Source organism: Kryptolebias marmoratus, linkage group LG5, assembly GCF_001649575.2.
Source record: "Kryptolebias marmoratus isolate JLee-2015 linkage group LG5, ASM164957v2, whole genome shotgun sequence".
Lineage (NCBI taxonomy): Eukaryota > Metazoa > Chordata > Actinopteri > Cyprinodontiformes > Rivulidae > Kryptolebias > Kryptolebias marmoratus.
Genome location: NC_051434.1, coordinates 8,658,866 through 8,681,823, shown reverse-complemented (window position 1 = coordinate 8,681,823; position 22,958 = coordinate 8,658,866).

Genomic DNA, 22,958 nt, shown 5'->3' with positions numbered 1-22,958 from the left:
GAGAGAGAGGGAGGAGGGAGGGAGAGAGAGAGAGAGAGAGAGAGAAAGAGAGAAGAGAGGGGGAGAGAGAGAAGGCAGACGGTTTCTTTGCTTCCTCCTTCTAACATGTAAATCCCTCACATCCGAAAGATGGATTTAGTGAACATCCACAGAGAGGAAAGCAAAGACGCAGAGGTGTGTGCGTGTGTGCGCGCGCGTGTGTGGGTAAGGAAGGGGGTACAGGTTGTCTCTCTCTGCTGGTGATGATTGTCGTCAGTATTTCTCTGTTCCCTTTAGTTCCATCGCCAAAAAAGTGATAAAGCAGCACGGGGAGCTTCAAATCCGCACTTCCTCCCTCCGTCTGCATCCCATCTTCGTCCTGAAATATCCCAGAATTTTATTTTTTTTTTCCTCCGAAGTGTCCGTCTCCTCTCCCGTCTTCTAAAGAAAAGAGAGAGAGAAAAAAATCCCTTCAGCTCTCTTCTGTTTTTTAATTTATTGTTTAAATCTCACAAGATATCCTCCTCTCCTTCGGTTTCTCCGCTCACAAACTGGGAGGAAAAGTCTGCATCTTTGCGCCCCTGCAATAAGAGAAATTCATTCTTTCTCGTCCGTCTCACTTCTTCTCAAATCGCAAGTCAGTCTTTGCCTAATGAGCAAAAAAATCAAGTTGAGACAGTCCTGGTGAGCGAACGAGACAAAAAAAAATTAGAAACAGAAAAAAAAAGATGAGAAAGCCTCCAGTTTTGCGGTCAGAGCTCGGGTGAGACGTGCATCCTCTCCTCTCCTTTCCTCAGCTCGGTGCGTCTCTTCCCTCTGCCCGCCGCGACAGAGATGCTGCCTTCAGGAGCTCCTCGTTCTCGAAGCTCCCGCTCCCGCGTCGATTCACGTGGTCTTTGCTCGGAAACAGCGACCTAAAATATACTTCTGTTAAACTTACTGACAGTTTTACATGTTAACGGATGACAGCTGATTATAAAGGCTGCTGCTGCTGTGTGGACAGAACATGCTACGGTGTCCACTGGACAAGGTGCCTGTAAAAAAAAAAAAAATCAATCTTTTGTTGGAATTTAAAAAGGTGAAAAATAAACATCCCCAACCTGGAAGCCAGATGTAAACTAAATGGAACTCAGAGAGAGAATCCTGTCTTATAACTACCAATGAGGAGTCATAGACCGACCAATAATGGCTCACCATTCATCACCCTCTGCTGCAGCTGTCATTTGCTATAAAATCTAATTAAAGGTCTATGATTCTTTGAAGAAATGTGCATCGCCTGCCATCTTTCATCCCAGAGTGATGTAGATATTTTAGTCGAACTTTGAAATTGATGTTTTGCGTAATCTCATGCAATATTGTCGGATGTCAAAGGATGTGCCGTGAACGACGCACATCAGATTGAGTGGTTGTGGCTTAGTTTTCGACACAAGGCGAGGAACTCCATCATCTGGGTGGAGCTCAGAGTGGAGCCACCGCTCCTCCTCATCCAAAAAGCCACAGCTGAGGGGTTTCAGACATCTGATCGGGGTGCTTCCTGGTTTTCTGGGCATGTTCCACTGGGAGGAGAACCTGGAGCAGACCCAGAATTTCCTGATGAACTTTCTTTTTGGCCTAATCTTAATAATGGAAAGTAGCCAGGTAGGTACACTGCCTCCATAAAAACAGATAAACTGAGAAAGTGTGGAGAGTGAGAAACAACATGTATCATTCAAACGCCTAGCTCACAAACACAACAAACATGGTCTGAAGAATGAATATGAAACATTCCAGAATTGTCCATCTGCATCAAGCATAACAATATTGTAGCATTACACCTCTTTTTTCAGATTGACTTTGCATACATGTGAAGTCCAAACCCTACATCAATGCTATCCTGCAGCTCTAATGATGCTGATTAAATGGACAGACATTTCTCACGTCAAAAATTCTTATAAGACCAAATATAAAGAGCCCGCTTCCTTTGGTCATGTCATTTTTTTCGCATTCAAACTGGCTTTAACACTTTAGATATGTGGTATATAATATGAAGTGTGTTCTGTAGAGTTGTTATATTAATCTGAAACTGATTTATTTAAAAATCATCCTAAGTAACATAATTTGTTTATGTCTTTGCAGTTGTTTAGGTATACATTTCAAATACCTACACAATATTCTCTTTTGAAGCATTTAAAGTGTGCATAAAGTTCTTTCATATTCACATGTTGGCAAACTTGGTATTGTAGTCTTTATCCTATGAAAATGTAAAGAATATACATGAAAAGGTTGCAAGCACACTTGCTTTCCTTTCTCTGTTCCCTCTGAGTCTCAACAACACAAAAGCAAAAAATAAATAAAAAAATCTAACTGCAAAAAGATACTAAAGAAGGTAATCGCTACTGTATCTAATGACAACAAAGCTGCACTGGACTTGCCATCCAAATATAGTAATTTTTCCTCAAATATCCTGGGAAATACAGTCTGGCACAGTCTCACATCATAACACTTAAGTATGCTGCATCAGCCACTTTTCCCACTGACAATTCCAAGGCAAGTAAAGTTTGATACACGTGAGTTTCTCTCTCTCAAAACCTTCAAGAAGGAAGGAGAAAAGTAGAAAAATCCTTTAAAAATTCACTTGATGGTGGTCTCAAACCCGATCAGTCTGAGCTGATTTTAACAAATCATTTCACTCTCTGTGTGTGTAACCTTCATGTGAATTCATCTGTTTTTTTGTTTACTGTTTGGAGGAGGCATCACATCCCATCTGCGACCATCCGTTTCCCGCTGCATGGCGTGTGCGTTTGCCTCCGAGGTTACAAACAGGTCGTGTTCAGACTTGAGATAATGTTCAGTCCTTGAATCTTGAGGCTGTTTAAGTTGAAGAAGCTGCTGGGGTTTGTAGTGGGAGGAAGGGGTTCAACAGAGCTCTTCTTCATGGATAGGGTTGAGTGTTGTTGCACTAATTATTGTGATTAGATTAGGAAGAAACAAAACTATACATATACTGCTCTTATGAAAACAAAATATTTTAAAGATGCATAAGAAACACTCAGCAGTACTGAAAAATTGCACCTAAAATGTCATATACCTAAAATATAAAGCTTTATTATTTTCTTTTTTTACTTATCTATTGTTAACACCCACTGCAGAAGGCAAAAGGCAATAATGTTTTGCTCATTTCTGTGTGTGAGTATGATAGTTGTGTTGGTAAAATATCTCATGAAGAAGTCGACAAATTTTAACGAAACTGCAAGAAAGTATTTAGTGAAAGTGATCTACAGCTGATTGACTTTTAGAGTCAACCCTATTCAAGATGGCTACCGTAGCTAAGAACTGTTAGCAAACACAAAAATTACTATAGTTCAGCCAATTTTACAGATAATGGTCTACAATTTGGTATGGTAGTAGCTGGGAGACATTAATCAACAGATGTACACCTAATCAACTTTTGGAGTCAACTTGACTCAAGATGGCTGCCACATCTTATCAGCCAACATAAAAATGGCTATAACTGAGCCAAATTTACAAAAATTGAGCTAAATTTTGTGCTTACCCATCATACCAGATCTCACAATATTGCATGAAATAAATGTCATTACATGACAAACCTTGTAATGACAGAAAGCCGTTTGCAAAGTTTAATCTGTTCCTTCTTATCAGAAAATTATTTGAGCTTAAATCTCTGACATGAACGGTGGTTTGCAATATACATTCGTTCAGTGAATGTAGGCCTTTTATTGTTTTACTGTTGCTTATATTATTCTGACAATTAAAGTATTCGAGCATCTAGTAAAGTCCAACCTTAGATAGGCACACATGATTATGAGTATCCCAGGATTTCTTGTTGTTTAAGCAGTTATATGTCCTGCTAGTACAGAAACAAACTGTTTCCCAAAATACTAAAAAATGAATTGGCACAAAAACCAGCACATCCAGGCTTACATTTGAGGGAAATTTGAGGCGTCAAGGGGTTTCAGAACAAGTCTTATCAGAGGAAATATGTACATGTTAAAATCTTTCACAGTACTGGTCAGTTTCATTCCTTTCAGGGCCAATAAAAAGTCTAAAATTAATGGTGCATCTGATTTCCTGATCATTCATTCTCAGTCTGAGTGCAGCCTTCGTGTGATCCGCAGCATTTTTATGTGCTGCTGAAGGGTCGTGGGAGCAACGTATGTGCTTTTCTTCAATCCGTTTAGGGAATTTCTGCACAGTAGATGAAAATCCTTAGCAGTGAGTTGTTTAAATGCATTCATGCTGATGGTAAAGGGAATATATGTGTGTGCCTGATGGAACATGTTTATGGAACCTGTCCCTGGTCCCTTAAAGCACTCTTCTGCCATCTACAGGCACATTTCCCTTCTCCTCTTTGGGTTTCTCTCCATCACAAAGCCAGTGTTAATCACTTTGGCATCATCTAAATATTTATCGCACACCCTGTGTCTTTGTAACTGCTCCTAAATACTGCACACAGTTTCTGCGTGCACCTATTTAACTTCACGTGTGCCACAAATAGTCTGTTTGCAGATTTCCGGGCCCTCCTTCAACTCCACGTCTGTACTGCTTTCAAAAATCAATAAGCCGTGTGTGAGGTTCATGTCCAAAGAGAGAGAGAGAGAGAAACGAGGGGAGAGTGGCAGGAAAAGTGGGAGCTTAAGGGGAGAGAAAGCAGGACTGAGGTCTGAGATATATGGGAGTGTGGAGCAGAAAATCAGCAGGGAAGAATAGTATAAGAGAAAGAAAAGGAACCCAGGAGAGATGAAGGGACGCAAAGAGGAAAAACAAGGCTATAAAACAAGAGGAAAGGCAAACAAACTAGAAGGGTGGGAGGTGCAAGGAGATTAGAGAATAAAAAGATGTGGGGAAAGGTGAAAAAGAGCTGGCATGGAAAACTAGAAGCTACAAGATGTAAAACATTCAGGTTGGAGATTCATAGATGGAGAGGGAGGAGATGGGAGGGGATTGGAGTGGTGTCTGTGGCTCAAAAATAAATTGGAAATGTGTGAGAGAGACGGGAGGATGGAGAGAAGGAGCAAGAGAGGGGATGAACAGACATGAAGAGAGAAAATGCTGGAGAGTCTTGCATGAGTAATTCACTTTTTCCTCAATGGTTCGTTGCAGTTTTGCCCCAAAAAGTAGACATACTCAGCCAGCAGATGTAATATATTCCAGCATGCCCTAGAAACCAGGCATCTAAAATTCACATTACAGACTCTGCTGTATGTTAAGTTTTATCCAATAGAAGCTTATACATCACAAGCAGGTAGTTCAGGTGTCGATTTGAGAGCTATGTTGTTGCCAAAAGTCCCCACATGGAGAAAGCACCGGTTCCAGCATGCCTCCACATATGATTATTGTATTTCCAAAACCTATTTATTTGTATCCATTACTTCACAATTGTGGCGAACGCAGCAATCAGTTTGTTTCTGATGATTGAAAGCGACGTCCGCAGTTTGCTTAGATCCTGAAGCAAACGGCTGACAACAGCCCGAATCAATCTGCAATTTCTTATCCATTTATTATCCCTTTTGTGGTGATTGTGGGTGGCACAATGAAACATAGCAAATCTTTTAAACGCCCATTTACAGATATTATGTTATGTATTGTGTTTGTCATGACGGAATTACCTTGAGGCAATACATGACACACAGTGCCCCGGCAGCAGCAAGCCCCTGCAGGGAGAAGCAGGTTCTTTTGTGTCTGTCCAGTCATAATAGTGTGAATGCTGACTCAGAGTTTCAAATGACCACACCAATCGGTTCCATCCATCAGTCATGTAAACATGTATGTGCTTAATTGAAAAGACATCAATCAGGTATTAGCACTTAATTGATGCAATATATGTGCAGTGATTAACTCACTCAAAGAGGTTCTTCCAATGGTGCAAATAAAAAGATATCCTGTGATGTTGGTGCCATTTTATGGCCAGATTCACCTAAGCAAAAGTGATAAATAGACTCCAAATTTGTTTTTTTCATTTTCCATTCCCCCATTCAGCTTCCTCCTTCACACACGTTTGTATGTGTGTGTGTAGTTCTGTTTTGTTGTTTTACAGTATCTGAATACCAATGTTTACAATAATAAGAAAACTAAAATATATTTTGTTCAGACTTTCATAATGACTAACTTTATGTTCATGAAAAGAAATAAAACTTTTCATTAGTCTACAAAAATGGTCTTGTGTATAGTTTTATAAATTAGTGTATTTTTTTTTAAGTGTTTCATTTAGCAAAATATTAGGGGTCTTCAGATAATTTGACACAGGTGTGGTCATTGTATGAAGTTTTTTTGTTTTTCTTTAAGAAAAAAAAAGAGGGCTCTGTTTTTAAAATTGTGCCCAAGCAATTGTAAAAAAGACTGTTGTTGTTTTCCCTTTGGCTGCTCCCTTCTGCAGAGGTCGCCACAGTGAGAGAACTCACATGAAAGATTTGGCAATTTTTTTTACGCCAGATGCCCACCTGACGCAACCTGGGCTTGAACCTGAGGCCTCAGGAGTATAAAACCACTGGACTGAGCACCGAGCCACCACACCCCATAATTGTAAAAATGATAAAAAAAATAAATAAATAAAAAGAAACTAAGGACTGGCTCAAGAGTTTTGCACAGCACTTTAACAAATTTGTTTTTGGAGAACGAAATCTTAAAACAGCGAATAACAACTAAAGTAAGGTAATTAAGCAGCATGGGTTCTTTTATTTTCTTTTTCTTGCACATTTGCATGCGTGTCTAAAAAAAGTCCAAGTTTACATATAATGTAATCTTTGAGAGTGAGTCAGTCACTGTTGTGCCAAAAAGACAGAATGCAAAATATACTAGTAGTTATCTTAGATGGATTCCATTTGCTGCTGGATGTAAAGACACTACCCTCTTCAACTATCCACACTGTGTCCAAAAGTCAACAGCAATCGTAACTGTAATCTAAACCAGCAGGATGACGACATCATCTCCACACCAAAGTGGGGCGGGGAACAGCAAAATGTGGAACACCTGAGTCTCATTTGGTAGAAATCTTATAAAGCAGGCATGACAGATCGACTTTTTTCCTTCTTCTTTTGTCAGAACACAGTTCCCCGATACACTAATGAGGAAACTGATTAATCAGATTTCCAATAATGTTCCTCAGTGCTGGAGGGCAGGAGGGCGGATGCCATTGACACAATCGAGTGATTTCCATTTTGCAAAATATATACACACAAACACAATAGCATTTGCGCCCACACACACTCTTGCAACTATTTGTTCATCAGCAGCTGAATGTGTACAAGCAATGCTGCTCATGGGGTGTTTATGGCGAGAGACATATTATGTGGAAGAGTGTGTGTATTTGTGCGATTTGAGGAGGCAGCATTACTGACTTTACAATGAGGTGCCAGTGGCTATTTGCAAGCAGACACAAACACATAGAAACATGCACACAGCAGGTTCTGGCTCTGATTACTTTCACACATGGCAGACAACATCAGAGTATTACCCGTGGTTGTTGGGAGGATACAGACTGAAAAAAGGCAGTGAGGAGATACGGAATTACAGCAAGTGCACCTGAAAAAAGAAATCTAGATGTGCAGCATTCATCTGGTGATATACAGCTCACAGACAGTTAAATAACTATTTTATTGAGTTCACATCGATTTGATAAAGTATCATAATACTTTATATGCTGACTAAATCCAATGACCACAGAAGTGATAAAAATATTACAGAACTCACTCTTCAGTCCTGAAAGTTGACTGTGGTGATTTTGTAGCTGTGAGACTTCCCATATAAGATGATGGGATGATGGAAGTTTTTTATTTTTGTTTTGTGACTAGATTGACAAGTTGATGGCTGGTTCAAGGCCAAGACCAACACGAATTGCTTCTTAAAACAACTTTATTTAAAAAACCCAAAACATTATAGTGATTTGTGAAAATGTTTTTATAAAACTTTATATTGCTGTTATTTTAGCTGAAATATTATGATAGTTCTGTATTATGATATTATAAATTTATCATGATATTCCCTTTTTTGTGCTTAAAAATAACTCTAGACTTTTGTGTAAATAACTCAGACTAGATGCTCATAAAACTGGTCAGAATTAAACTATTTCTTCAAACCGAGGCTGTTCAGAGAGCTATCTACAACAGTTAAGGCATTAATAGTGTGTTACCTTTTCACAAAACCCCACTTCAAAATATCTTTTTAAACACTTCTGACCACAGTTTTATACAGAAACCGTTCAGTGATTTACAAATCATAGTTCAACGAACAAGCACACATGGAAATGTGTTGTAAAAATGATTGAAAGATTCAAGTATTTTCAACCTCGTTTATCATATAACGGTTTATAGAAAAGTTAGACTACGTTTCATTCATTAGTGTACTCTTATGAAAGGAGGACCACCTTGGACCAATAAAGAGGTTCAGTTTCTTGCTCAAAAACACTTCAACTTGTGGACAAGTGTGTCTATACGGATAAAACACAATTCTAAATGGTTAGCAACTCCCAATCTGCTGACTTTGAATTCACTAGTAGACTACTTCATTGAAATCACCTGAAGAGTGTGTGGATCATATTCCCACAACAAAAGCATCTCTGAAGTATTGATGCATTGACGAAAGGGATCTTTATTATTTTGTGGTTCCTGGCACCATAGGTTTAATTGCATTTTCTTTTGATCCAGTGGGACAGATCTTCTGTGGACTGGACTAGTTTCTGAATATTCCTGCAGTTGGTTGATCACCTTGTAGTTGGGGAATCCAGGGATTCAACACGGTCAGCCCCCTGGGACCTTTTTGAATTCTTTGAACTGTTTTTAACTGATTATTTTGGCAGTGTGGAGGAGCTCATTGTTCTTGCCAATAGAGTTCTGCCTTAGGGGATGCATCCTTTGCATTTTAAATAGAATACTAATATCCTTAACTTCACAGTAATTTTTTGTTTGTTTCATAGCCAATTGCCTGGAATCAGCACGCCCAGGGCCCCGCCCTTGCCTGCCACCTGGCTTCTTGCCACGGGGTGAGGTTTCCTGTTTACTGTGGTCTACCTTTGTCATCAAAGTTTTAAGTGCATGGTTCTCAAACAGAAAAAAAGTGGATTGCTGTCTCTGGGTTAGGGGTGAGTATCAAACAAAGGAATTCAAGTATCTGAGTCTAGTTAATGAGTGTTGGTAGGAAGGAGTGGGAGATGCATTGACGGATCAGGGCCTCATCCACAGTAATGAGGACATGGATCAGGTCTGTTAGTGAAGAAGGAGCTGAGTCGAAAGGCAAGGCTCTCGATTTACTGTTCTGTCTATGTTACAACCACCATCTATGGTCATGTGGTATATAGGTCATGACCGGAACAATTAAATCCCTGATACAAGCAGCTGAAATGAGCTTCTTCCATAGTGTGGCCTGGTTCTGCCTTTGAGACAAGGTGAAGACCTTTGTCATTCAGGGGAAGCTTGGAGAAGAGCTGCTGCTCCTATACATTGAAAGGAGTAAACTAAGGTGGTTCAGACATCTAAATAGAATCATTTATGGGCTCATTTTGGAGGTTTTCCAGGCACATCTCACTGAGTGGAGAGCCCAGAGCAGACCCAAAACCCATTGGGTCTGCTCACATATATGTTGATCCCACAAGTTTATACCGGTTCTGAGCTGATGGCACTGCTGGAAATCTTCTGATTTCAAAGGGAAGTAAGCATGTTGGGTCTTCCATCTGCCAGATTAAGTTTCCTTGGCTTGCCACCAATTCTACAGTCCTCAATGTTGCCCATTTCTTTGTGCTTCTTCAAAAGAGCTTAAACAGCACATGTTGAAACACCAGTCTGCTTTGAAATGTTTGCCTTGGAGAGACCTTGCTGATGTAGTAGAACTACCTTGTGTCTGGTTGCTGTGCTCAGTCTTGCCATGATGTATGACCTATGAAACTGTCCTCCACAGCCTCACCTTGGTAGCAGAGTTTGGCTGTTTTTTGCCCACTTTTAAGCCTAATACTCAGCAGTTTTTGTGTCAGTTAATGTCTGTGTTTCTACCTGACAATAATGGTAATTAGGACCTATTTAAATTAACTATTTAATCATTCACCTAATTATAATCCAACACAATCTTTGTATTTGTGAAGTATAAATATAATAGGTACTGATGGCTAAATTTATCTCCTCTTAGTATTGCATTTTGTAAAAGTGATAAAAATAAAACAAATATACTTAATATTTGTCAATATGTGTTACTTTATGGCTTTTTGTGACACCTTTGCAGCACTTTGGCACAGCCTTGTATGTTATCGCGCACTGAAGTGAAATACTGATGTGGTGTCTGGTTTTTAAGAGACAAAACGGACATGGCCCCCAGCCACCAGTTCCCATTACTTTCAAATGGTAGTGATTTGGATGCAATCTACTCCACTATTTTGTGCCTTGTGTGTGTAGGTGTGTGCACTGTCAAAGGCTTTTTGTGTGTAATTTCTAATAAAGCAGTGATAGATTGTGTTGTGCAGCCATTTTGAGTGAGATGGACTGAATCTGAGCATTGTAATGCCTGCTCTGATACTCTCTCTTTGATTCTGTCTCTGCATCTCTACTTTACCCCTTTTTCAGGCTCTCAAAGAGCCTGCGGGAAAGGAGGCATCTCCTAAAACGGTTATTTATCTACATCTCATTCTCTCTTTCCACTACCTTTTTCCTCACTACAATATCCGAGCAGGACATAAACACAGCCTTAGTAACACACACACTTGCACACACACAGGCAGGACATTTTAGAGCTGTAAATCCAGCTCCAACTGAGAGGCTGTCACTAGCCACACCGGAGAAAAAAGGAGTCCTTGCGAGTGTGTGTATTTGCAAGCATGTAAACCAGCTCCGATTTTGTGTGTTTGGGATGATAAGGGTCGAATTTATGGCTTTCAGTTTAATGAAGTGAACAATGAGGTCACATAAAGAAAATCATCAGAGGATAGAAAGAGAGACAGGGAAGATACATTCAATTTATAGCAGAGTGGTTAGTAGTAATGGAGTACTTCCATTTGTTTGTATTGTAAATTATGGGGAGGGTACTGGTGTTCATTCTTCCTAACCTCAGCTGATCAGGCAAAATATAGGTAATTGCATTCCATCTAAATATTATCAATCACATGTAAATCATGTTTGCTGGGGCATAAATTATTTTAAGGAGATCTTTCCTTTTTAAACATTTATTTTTATTGTGTGTGTTCCTTTGTCTGTCGGTTCACAAAATAGCTCATGAAACAGTGGGTGAATTTGAATGAAACTTTCAGATAGAAATTACTGCTTAATTTTCAAACTCAACCAGGTATAACCACAAATAATTGACCTTGGCAAACACAAAAGTAAGTACAACTCAGTCAATTTTAAAATTATTACAGTAAGATTTAGTGTGATGGTACTCTGTACAAAAACATGTTTGTTAGCAAAATATCTTATCAATCACTGGACAAATTTTAATAAAACTCTCAATAATGAATCCCTGTATGCACATATAGAACTTTATTCATTTATTTATTTGAGAGAAAGGCAACTACCTATAGCAAGTGGGAAATCTTTTCATAAAATTCACAAACAACTTAAAAAAAACTACGATGGTAATAAAAAGCTAACAAAAAGAAAAAAAGTCCAATGAAGTAACCTTGTGCTAACAGTCCCACAGTGGAAAGCATATTTGTGAAATAGTTGTTGGAGAAAGTGTTAAACCACATTGTTATGACAACATTATCTGTACTTTTCCATGAATCTGTCTACGTTTGGGTCTGTTATTATTGCAAAATGTGATCCTGAGCACACAAAAAGTGATGGGAACTAAAACAAAGGGGATTTTAAAGCACTTTAGCAGGATCTTGTGTTTCCAAATTCAAGAAACTTAACATGTATATGAGATCAAACAGAAGGGTGAACTTGAGGTTGGTTTGACCTGTGAGTGCTGAGGGCCTTATGTAAGAAGACGTAATTTTTTGTAAAGTTTTTACCACAAGCACAAAAAAGAGTTATACCTTGCACGATCATAATGCTTTCATACTATAAATATCTGTTTGCAGACTGATGAAATAAAACAATATTCAAACTATCTAAAATTGCCCATGATAAGGTTTCTGAGGCAGTAATTTTTTTCAGGCCTGCATTCTGTGTACACAAACCAAAGCAATATAACCTTTGCTTTCTCTGCTGGCAGTAATATAACAATGACTACTGTATGAGATGAAATGTCATTAGGTTGATAGGCATCATGGCTGATTTGATTCTCTTGCAAGATGTTGTAGTATTCACCTCAATTTGGTTGAAGTTCCATCTGATATTACCTCAAGCTACTTGACCTACCAACAGAAAGACCTGACAGTATTAAAGGAACTTGAATAGGCATGATGATATTTTGAGAAGGCACTTGAAAACAGTGGGTAGTGAATAGGGTAATGAACAATTGAATGATGAAGTGATTTTAGACAGCCAAGCTGACATCTATTCAGTTTTCATACCTCTTCAAGACATGGTCTTTTATGTCTGTATATATACATGCTATGTTGGCAAAAATAGTTATGAGCAATCAAATGTTTCAGCATACTGAGGCAATTTGGGCAATGTTGTTCAAGTGTGTGACATTACTTTGGGGAAGGCCTTTTTCTATGCCCTTGTGCACAAAGCAAGGATTACAAATAGACATTGTTTGATCAGTTAGGTGTGGAGAAACTTGACTGGCCTGCACAGAGCTCTGACCTTAACTCCATCAAGCACCTTTGGGTTGAGCTGGGAGGGAGATTGTGAGCCAGAATCACTCATCCAACATCAGGGCCTGACCTCATAAATGTGCTAGAATGGATGGGCACAACTAACCACAAAAAACCTCTTGGAAGGTTTTCCACAAGATTTTGAAGTGTTTCTGAAAGGTGTCTGTTTTAGGAAGTTCAGGCTCTAATCTCTGCTTATCGCAGGCGAAGTGAAGTTTTGTTGGCATCTTCATGCCATGACCTTCAGCCAAAAGGTTTTCAAGCAACTTGGATGGTAGAATGATGGAGATGGATCCTGATGTGTTTACAAGTGGAGCTTCTGCACCTCTACATTTAAAGAAGTCAATTAAGGTGGTTCAGACATCTGATTAAGATCCTTCCTGCAGTCCTCTCTTTTAAGGTTTGCCAGGGTCTGCCCATTGGGAGGAGACCCTGAGGCAGACCCAAAATCTGTTGGAATGTTATAGTCCTATCATCTATGGCCTGGGAAAGTCTTGATATTCACAAGCAGGAGACCTGATCAGTGTAATTGTGCCAAGCCATGACTACAGTCTAAGAGGCATGCTCAAAGGTGATCAGTAAAATGCTGTCCTTATTTAGACCTGATTACTAAATATATGCTGGCTCACGGTGATGGCGTGTTAAGCATCGACAGATGTTGTTCTGGACTCAAGTTTCAAACTTGCCCCCGAGTGAATAAAAATTATGAGAATGATTATTTGGAAGCAGCACTGCTGATCAAATAATTTGGCTCGGATATAAAACAGCAGTTAATGATTTGGAACCTGGGCAAATTTAAGGTTGGTTTGTTTGTTTATTCAAGCAAAAGATAATTTGTGAAAGAACAAATTACCTTCATCACTCAACTATTCACCCCATCTCTGAAATGTTTAATTATTTGTCTTATACTATTGACATTCACAGTTTTGTGATTTCTCCTTTTGCCTTTTACGCTATATTTCAGTCTGAGTGAACACCAACTTGTCATGACTACAGAAAATGGACTTGGATAATAATTAGATAACATCTAAACATACTTGAGTTGAAGGAAGTGTGTTATAGTAAGTAAAATTTAATTTATATAGCACTTTTCACAGATTCTTCACAAAACACATAAGGAAATCACATAAAAACATCAGAATAAATTAAAAGCCTGTTTATACAAATACGCTTTCAGATGTAATTTAAAAGAGTCAACAGAATCCATATGACATGAGAACAATGAGAGAGAATTAAAATTAGTAAATAACGTTTTTTCTTGTTCAATTTTGGGATCGTCACATTGGGATAGTCTACTCCTCACTTTGACTGGTCAGCCAATAGGAAGAGGCAAATCACTTTTTAATGCATTTGGAAAAATAGATCTGAAATTGTAGTTTACATTGCTTTTCTGATGCATTTGGAAAATCTTTACATAGATTTGCAAAAATACAGAAAAACAGGGGGAAAAAGTGCTATCTGGCTGGTTTCAAATTGAATGGCAAACCTTTTCTAGAGGCAGTACCTTCCAGGAATGTCCCACCATAATCTTCTTATACAAAGAAGTAAATAATTTAGTGCACTTATGTGAATTTCAAACTACTGCTTAAATGGAAGAGTTTATGTGCACATGACAGTCTGCTATTGTCTTTGTACCATTCATTGCCTGAACGTTTAAGTCAAACATAGCTCAGACTAACGTGAACTTCGAAACCTAACAATAAATATTCTAAAGACTATCTATAGACTCATTAGCACACAAAAGCTAATCAGCTGTTGTCATCTTTGCTTTAATGTCCTTGAGTAAATCATACAGCTGCTCTGTAAATCAGGCCATTTGTACCACTAAAACTATTCCACCAGCCAGTCTGTCTTTTAAGAAGATTCCCACCCTTTAACATTAACCTCGAGGACAACCTTATGTTAAGATGACGTGTGATTGAAAGATCAACATGCAGAGAACTAGTTATTCGGGTAACAACCATAGGGTGGACAGTTGAGCAAAACTTGTGGAAAGTCTTTAATCTGCAGCTTTCTTTGATTGTTTCAGTGTGTCTTTCATAGTATAAGACACATGCCTATCTATATATTAGACAGGCAAAATATGAGAATATTCACCTTACATTTTCCTCCAGGGATCTAATTAACCCCCCACTCAAGTTTATATAAGGCATTGCTCTTTTATTTACAGTTCTCCCATGATTTTATTCCTTTGGTTAAAATTCACTCGTATTTTTCACCACAGCGACTATAATCCCAAAAACCTATACATTTGTTCTCCAAATAATTAATAATAATTTAAGGCTTAGCATTGCTTGAAGAAATGCATAAAGCCTGCTGCAGTTTTAGACTAAGATCAACTTCTGTTGAGAAATGACAGTTGTTTTGGTCAAGCTTAGAAAAGAACAGTATGTACAATCTCAGAGTAAGTGTTGTAAATGACTCTAAGCTATATAACATTTTAGCTCAATATCCAAAAAATAGTCTGAGGTGTAGCCATTTTGTCTTTTCTACATTTTTACTTGTGTTTGCCATTTTAAATTGGATTTGTCCCAAATGTTATTCAACAGTAGAGGTACATCCAATGATTATTTCCTGAAAGTCTTGTTAAAATTCATGCAGTGGCTTATGAAATATTTTCTTAACAGACAGACAGACCCCATATTTTTAATTTAAAAAAATTAAACAACGTTGAGCAATCTGTTAGTGTTCAATGAGCTGGGGATCCCTCTCAGTTACTACCACAGCATATTTTAGTTCAATACCAAGAGAACTGACTGAGTAATAACTATTTTTGTGTTTTTGAAGGTTAGTTGGCTATGGCAGCCATCTTGAATCTCAAATTAGTCCAACAGTTACTGACTTGTAAATTGATCCAGTTATTACTTTCTACCAGCTTCAATAAAAGTTGTCCAGAGGTTCATGAGATATTTTGGTAATAAATAAACACACAAACACACACACGCACAGGCAAAAACATGATCACCTGCCTTCACCTTTTGGCAGCAGGCAATAATAGTAATAATAAAACCATCAAATTACATTTCTGGTGTTGCTGCACACCACCTCTTTGACACTTTTTATCATATTCTAACAAGCACAGAGAACTTATACCGGAAAAACTCAACTGTGTCTGTGTCAGGGACTAATAGGAATTATTTATAGTGGGAGACAATGGACATGTCGGACTGTTGCGATTCTGACAGACAAAAAGGTAACAGCTCACAAAAAAACAAAAAGGTCCTGCTTTTGGACAGTCGTTAAAGTCTGTTAACCCCAGAGTCAGCAATACTGATCTAATAATCATTAGCAAATAATTGTGTGCAAAATCTTAACCCCATTTACAGAAGCTTTTATGTCAGTTTGCAGAAAGCCATAACAACATTTGTCTATGTTTAAAACCATCAATTCATTTGGCGACGTTGCAAAAATTACAAACATTTTTCCACAGAGGAGATTCGGCAGTCATCTCTAGCTGAAGTCAAACACTCATATTAAAAGGTAATTGTTGATTTATTTATTTTTATGATGAAGGCTATTGCACAAGAAGGACACAAAAGGAGGACACAGAGACTTGGGGTGAAAAGCAAAATTATTATCATTCAAGCAAGGTGACCTGGTGGCTCGAGATACCATCCAATTACTCAAAGGTCACTGGTTTGATCACAGAAAAAGCCACTGAGTGTCAATCAGCAGGCATGTATCATGTCAAAGGGTCCTTGAGCTAGATGCTGAATGTCAGTCTGCTCACATTGTTTGGGCTCGTAAGACACAATACAACGCCGTAAATCCATCCGAAAACATGTTTCTTTAAACAAAAAGAACACATGTGATTGAAAACTTAACTTTGCACCTGGAACAAAAAGTCATGCCATTAAAAAATTCTAATATAAAATCAATATGTTTCAATATAAATGCAGTTTAATGCCAAAATGCAGAAGAACCAAAGACAGGAAGTTTAATAAAGACAAACCCTGGGGTCAGGCTGTAAGGCTGCATCATACTTTAAAGCTCTTTTTAAAGCTAATGCTTAAACAAATATCCACTTGAGTGAGTGGTTCCTTGTTAGAGCAGCTAATTATGTTGATTTCAGGCTTGGATGGTAATCAAATATGGCTAAATGTGCAAGAAAAGGTGTTTAATGTCTTACTTACAGCGCTGGAGGGCTTGTACACCAATAGATACCTGATCAGCAGAGCAGTAATGTGTTGCTCAGCAAAAGTCACAGTCAGCCAGAGAAAATTAAGAGATTCTCAGGTTCAGCTGGTTCCTTTTAAAATAGGTATTACAACATGTCTGCGTCTCATCTCTGTCAGTGCCTGGTCTGTTTCCCAAAAACACTGCAACACCAAATACATTTTTTCCATCCAACAATTTGTCCGTCCATCCGTTCGTCCATCCATCCATCAATAATTATTATTTTTGAGCTACACATATGAAGCAAAGCTAGATCCAGATCTTATTTGTGAATATGAACATTTTAAAAATGTATATACATTTGAGATTCTGATATGACTTCAAACTTAAAATAAAATTAGACTTTTGGAATTTTTTGGAGCCAATTGTTCCCCTCCATTCTTTTTCTCTTTAGAAAGCAAACCAGCAAAGATCAATAAAAGTATATACTATTATAAAAGTGTAAAACTGATCTTTTGGTTTTGTTATGATTATTTATCTTGCGTTTTATTATGTTAGTCTTTCTTAAAACCTGTTCAAACAGGCCTGTTTGCACCACAATTTAAAAAAAAAAAAAAACCTTTTAAAAGCAATCCATAGAACTGTAAAGTATGAAAGTGTCGGAGGCTACCTTTTTCAAAGACAGCAGCATTGTGGCAGTCTGGTTGTAATGTTGTTGTTTCAGAAAAGGAGTTAGCAATCAGCAGACTGAAGCCGCAGCTGAGAAATACAATCTGACAGAGATGATTAGATAATCACCCATTAGGGGTTTGGACGGGCCCAGGTTACTGTCATCTAAATGTTACACACTGAAGGTGGCATTTCATCCCCACAAGAAGATGACGCGTAGGTTGCTTTAATTAAGCTCTAATTGTATCTTTCATTTGTCAAAAGGGACACTTTTTATTAGGGGGGGATTTGGCATATTTAGGTCAAAGAAACACTGAAGTCTAAAACAATGGTTTGGACTATGCATTTTAACACAAGAAGTACATTTGTTGCTGTTTGCATAACATTTGCAAAGGACAACAGACAAAAAATGCTTAAACTTCATTGTCAGTAGGATTACTTTTTAAACTGGGGGTGGAAACTCCAGCATGCCCGTGTTAAAAGGCTGGGATCTAAAATAAGGACTGTCAGTGTTACTGGTTGTCATGCTGAATAGAAGTGGCTGCTTTCCAGAATGTGATACAGGGGACATTTAGGGTGATGATTATTATTAATCTGGCAGGAGCATCTCCATGGCACCAGCTGGCTGTTTTAAACTAGTAGCCTTCTGCTGAGCCCCCAGAGGAAATGTTTTAAACAAGCAGACTTACACCTGCCAGTACACGAGGAAGGGCATAGGGTTGGCACTCCAGAGAGGAAAAAGTAACTGACTCATGTTCGGGACTGCCTTGGTGCAGCGGTATCAGGTTTGAAGTTTTCTGAGATGGCTCATGGAGACAGTGTTTCAGATGCCATAAAACATTTTCACATGATACCATATCATGTGGCATTTTAAGGATAGAAATCAGACAATTATTTACCAATTAACAAATTTCCCGATTTCATGTGTTTAACGCTGGATGTGACAGCTTTGCAGTTTTGAGTTGCCAACTAGTTTCCAACAGTCGCAAACAAGTAAGATACTACCTTTAGGGCTAGGATTAATAGGTAGTGAATAGGTCTGTGCTAGACTCTGCAGTCAACAAAGGCACAAGTGTGGTGAGAAATTAGCATTTTTTTGGTTTTACAAATACTTATATTTGTAACTCATGAAAATATTTCACTACAAAGAGAAATAAACATATTAAACAGTAAGTACATGGATAGGAGAAGGCATGTATGAAGTAACGAATGAACAAAGTGACCCAGAACCCTGTCCTTTCATTCATGTTGTTTTCCCTGACCATTGATTTCAGTGATGGGTACTGAAAAAATTATGCTTCCACTGTATGTGCAATTATTTTGCTCAGGAAGGTGATTTTACAGAAGAAATTGTGTGTTGCTTTCTTTAAAAAACTGTTTTTTTCCCCCCACAAGGGAGCAGGAATCTATCAGAGCCATCATATCTCATGCAGCTGCATGTTTTCACACTGATAAAAAATCAAATTGTTGAATGTTTTTTGCTGTAAGGCATCAATATTAACCACCACCACTGTTGTGTTTTAATGTTTTAAGCCATGTTAACTACATTGGGTTTATGTATATCACTTGATCTACACCATATTTGATTTATTTTTGCCACTAAAGTTAGGTTTATTCATGTATTTTTTATGGGTTTGTGCTTTTTTGTGTATGCAAAAAAATATATTTGTGCTTGTTTGTCTATGTATGAATGTATCATAGTCTGTCTCTTTGGTGAGCACATTCTGTGTATGAAAATTAGGTATATATACTTTTCATCGACATTGCAATGCCCAGATTTATAAAAACAGGTGACCTACTGAATATTAAACATGTGGTCACTGGTGTATTTTAAGAATATAACAGGTTGTGGTGATGCATGACCAATAAAGCTGAGGCTCAAATCTGCACAGAGCTAGCACAGACAGCAACCACTTGTCAAAATGATACCATTTCGGCTCAGACAGACAGATGGCTTAAAATGAAACTAATTTGCATCCAGGAGAGTTGAATCCTTAAGGGAGTGAAATGTTCTTTGCTGCAGTGGACAAAACCAGAGATCTCAAGGCTCTTGAACATAAGTGAAGACTGGAAGCAGATGTTTCGGAGAGAGCAAGGCATGGCTGGGGTAGATACAGCTTTATAAGACATGTGTAATAAATAGCACCCAGAAATTTCTCAAGCAGGTGTCCTTTTTTTCCTATTGCTATATTAGGTGTGTGTCCCTAAATGTTACACTCTGCTAAACTTGTAGGAACCTGGACAAAAACTATGCAGAACATTATGCAATCCATATGTGTACCACTGCCAGAAGCTTTTTTTTTTTCAGATTGTTGAAAAACGAATATTCATACTATTGTGTGAAGATAGGGAACTACTAAAACTGGTTTGATATTATAAATATCTCATCAATTTTTTGTTGAATTGCTGCAACATTTATTCAGTGAACAGGCTGGAGTATTGATGAGATTACATTTTATTTGAAGGGACTACACTATGGCATCAGACTCATGCAGATACTGTATTTTTACATACAAGTATAAAATGTTTTCAGTTACAGCATGCATACCAGGATTTGTGCACATTGTGTGAATATATAAATAAGTAATGAAATTTTTAAAAAAGAAAAAAAAGACCTGACTGATTTTTTTTTTTTTGACTAATAAACACGCTTCTGTCAAAGTAAATCACACAGCTGCAGGCTAAGCTATCGGCAAACTTGTGTGCAAAAGAAATTAAAATGACAAACTAAGATCACAGCCTGACAATCAAAAACAGTTCCACTTTCGCTTCAAATCAGACAAGGGACATGGAAAACAGCAGATATACAATGAACTCGCAACACAAAAGAAAGCATATGATCACTAATGTTGACCACAACACAACCAAGCTGCCACAAGATTTCATTTAAAACCTGAACATAAATTATGAAATTAAATTAAATATTTACATACTTTTTTAACTAGTGATTTAAGCATTTTAATAAAGAAAACAATATTGAGATGTTATGATCTCCTAGAAAAGACTGATGATTCTTTTTGAAGTTTATTGTGTGTTTCGGTTTCAAATGTGGATGAATTTTTATGTAAGCATGGCCATGTATGTATTTTGCTGATTATTAAGGAGGGAATTATAGTTTTTATTTTCTTCTCCCTGCTCCCTTTTCTCTCATGAATGGTATTTTGTTGAGCTTTGCTAGATGTTGTGTGGATTAAAGGTGATTTGTAAAACTGGATGAGTGAAATAAATTAAATAAAATATAAGAAATAAGTTCATATCAATTTGCAGTACACTATAATAGTTTTCACCAAGTCAAAAGCAAGCAACTTTGAGTTTAACATAAACAGTAACTTTCCCGAGGTCATTCTCTATAACTGTAGATGAAAACTATCAATTATTACCCTGAATAAAAATTTAATTTGAAGGCCTGATGCAGTGATTTGAAAACTTCACAGTTTGCTTATTATAATCCTTATGAATTTGGAAATCTAGATTATTTTGTACCCTTAAGACGTTATAGAGCATTCAAGTACATCTTGTACACTTGGAAGTCTACAAGAAAAAGGCCAGGAACAGGTTGAAAATATCTTTTATTTTTGTGGTTGTTGCAATAAAAAAATTTTTTTGGCTTGTTTCTTTGCTTCATTCAATTTGATGTTTAGAGTAAGAAGTTTTAAAGAAATATTGTTTTTTTTTGGGTTTTTTTCTCTAAGGTATATTAGAAGAAAAAATGATGCCACAGCCGATAAGGTTCTAACTATTGATAACTGTTTGACAGAACATCGCTTCAAAAATAACATGACTATCCCTTTAAGCACACAGCGCATCTGTTGAAGTCAACACCAACATTCCCTGAGCTGTGAATTTTAAAGACAGGTTTTCCTCTTTTCATGACATTTCTGCCTTTCTTATTTCATGTTTCTCTCTTTATTCATCTCTTTTCAGTCTCTAAGGAATTACCAAACATTAGACGAGAACACCTATAAGAGCTTAAAGCAACATGAAGGTAATATTCTCAAGAATAAGAGCCAGATCCACTTCCACTAAGGCAAAATGACTACTACAAACCCTTTAATGCTACAAATCATTGTCATAGATCTATACTTGTCTTGGCGCTGTATTTTGGCTAATATGTAAAAGATGTCCAGAATGAGGAAATGCACAAAATTATTGGAAAAAAGTAACTTCTCCTACAGACTCATAATATGTTAAACTTACTGAGTTTAAAGGTTGCAAAATATCCCAAACTTCTTTATTAGCATTTTCTTTACCCTTCTGTTTCTCACTGAATAAAACATTGCGGTGTAGTCGCAGCTCATACACAGTGTGATGGTGTGAACTGGATGTATGTGTGCCGTGCTGTTAGGGGGTGTGTACATGAGCATCTGTAGGGTCGCAGTCTATTGGAATTCAGAGCTCCAGGCTGCATGTCCTCTACTTGTTCTCTCGCACAAACACACACCCACATACAAAGAGAAGCGCCATGTCTTCCAAACGTGACCGAGCATATCAGCTATTATATAAAGCCGGGGGACCTCTGTGTGTGTCCAAGCATTACATGTCTGGCATCCACATTTCTGAAACTAAGTATAAACACTGTTGATAAAAAGAATGAAAACTGATGCCAAATGCATAAACATATTTAATGCCCACCACCGAAGGCAAGCAGCAGTAATGTTTCTGCTCCTGTCTGTGTGCTCATTTGTCTGTGGCGTTAGCAAAATACCTCATGAACCACCGACATATTTTAACGAAACCCTCAGAAAATAATAATCGGACGACCATCTACAGCTGATTGACTTTTAGAGTCAACCCCATTTAAGATGGCCGCCACGGCTAAGCAAACCTGTCAAACACAAAAATGGCGACAGCTCAGCCAATTTTACAGCCCCTGAGCTAAAATATAGTGTGATAGTAGCTGAGAGTCATCCCCAAACACACATATGATCGCACAAGGCCTGTTCTTTAAACTCTGCCATTAGCTATTGTCGTCAGCTGAGTCTGTTAGCAAAATATCTCATGAACCCCAAAATGGCTTTTGTTGAAATTCTCAGAAAGTACTCATTCAGTGCACATTTATGGATAATCAAGTTTTGATGTCAGTCAAATTCAAAATGGCTGCCATAATCAGCTTAAATTAGGAAACACAAATATGGCTATAACGCAGTCAGTTTTGCAGATATTGAGCTGAAATTTGATGTAGTAGTAGCTGAGCACCATCCCCAATACATACTTCAAGCACAACACAAAATATAGGCTCTTTGCTTAAAAGTTCTACATTAAGTCTTAAACTCTCTTCTAAACATAAAATATTTCATGTTTAAAACTGGCATGACAGGAATGCTAAATCTTTAATATCATTATTATTTTATGAATTGCTGTTCTGAAGAATGATCTTGTTCCTTGCATACATTCAAACATTCATATTTTCACATTTCTTTCCTATTTTCCCTGTAACATCCATCCTCTGTGTGTCTAAATATGCAGTTATCTATCTTTTTCTTCATCCCAGAACTGATGTTATTTACTGTGCTGC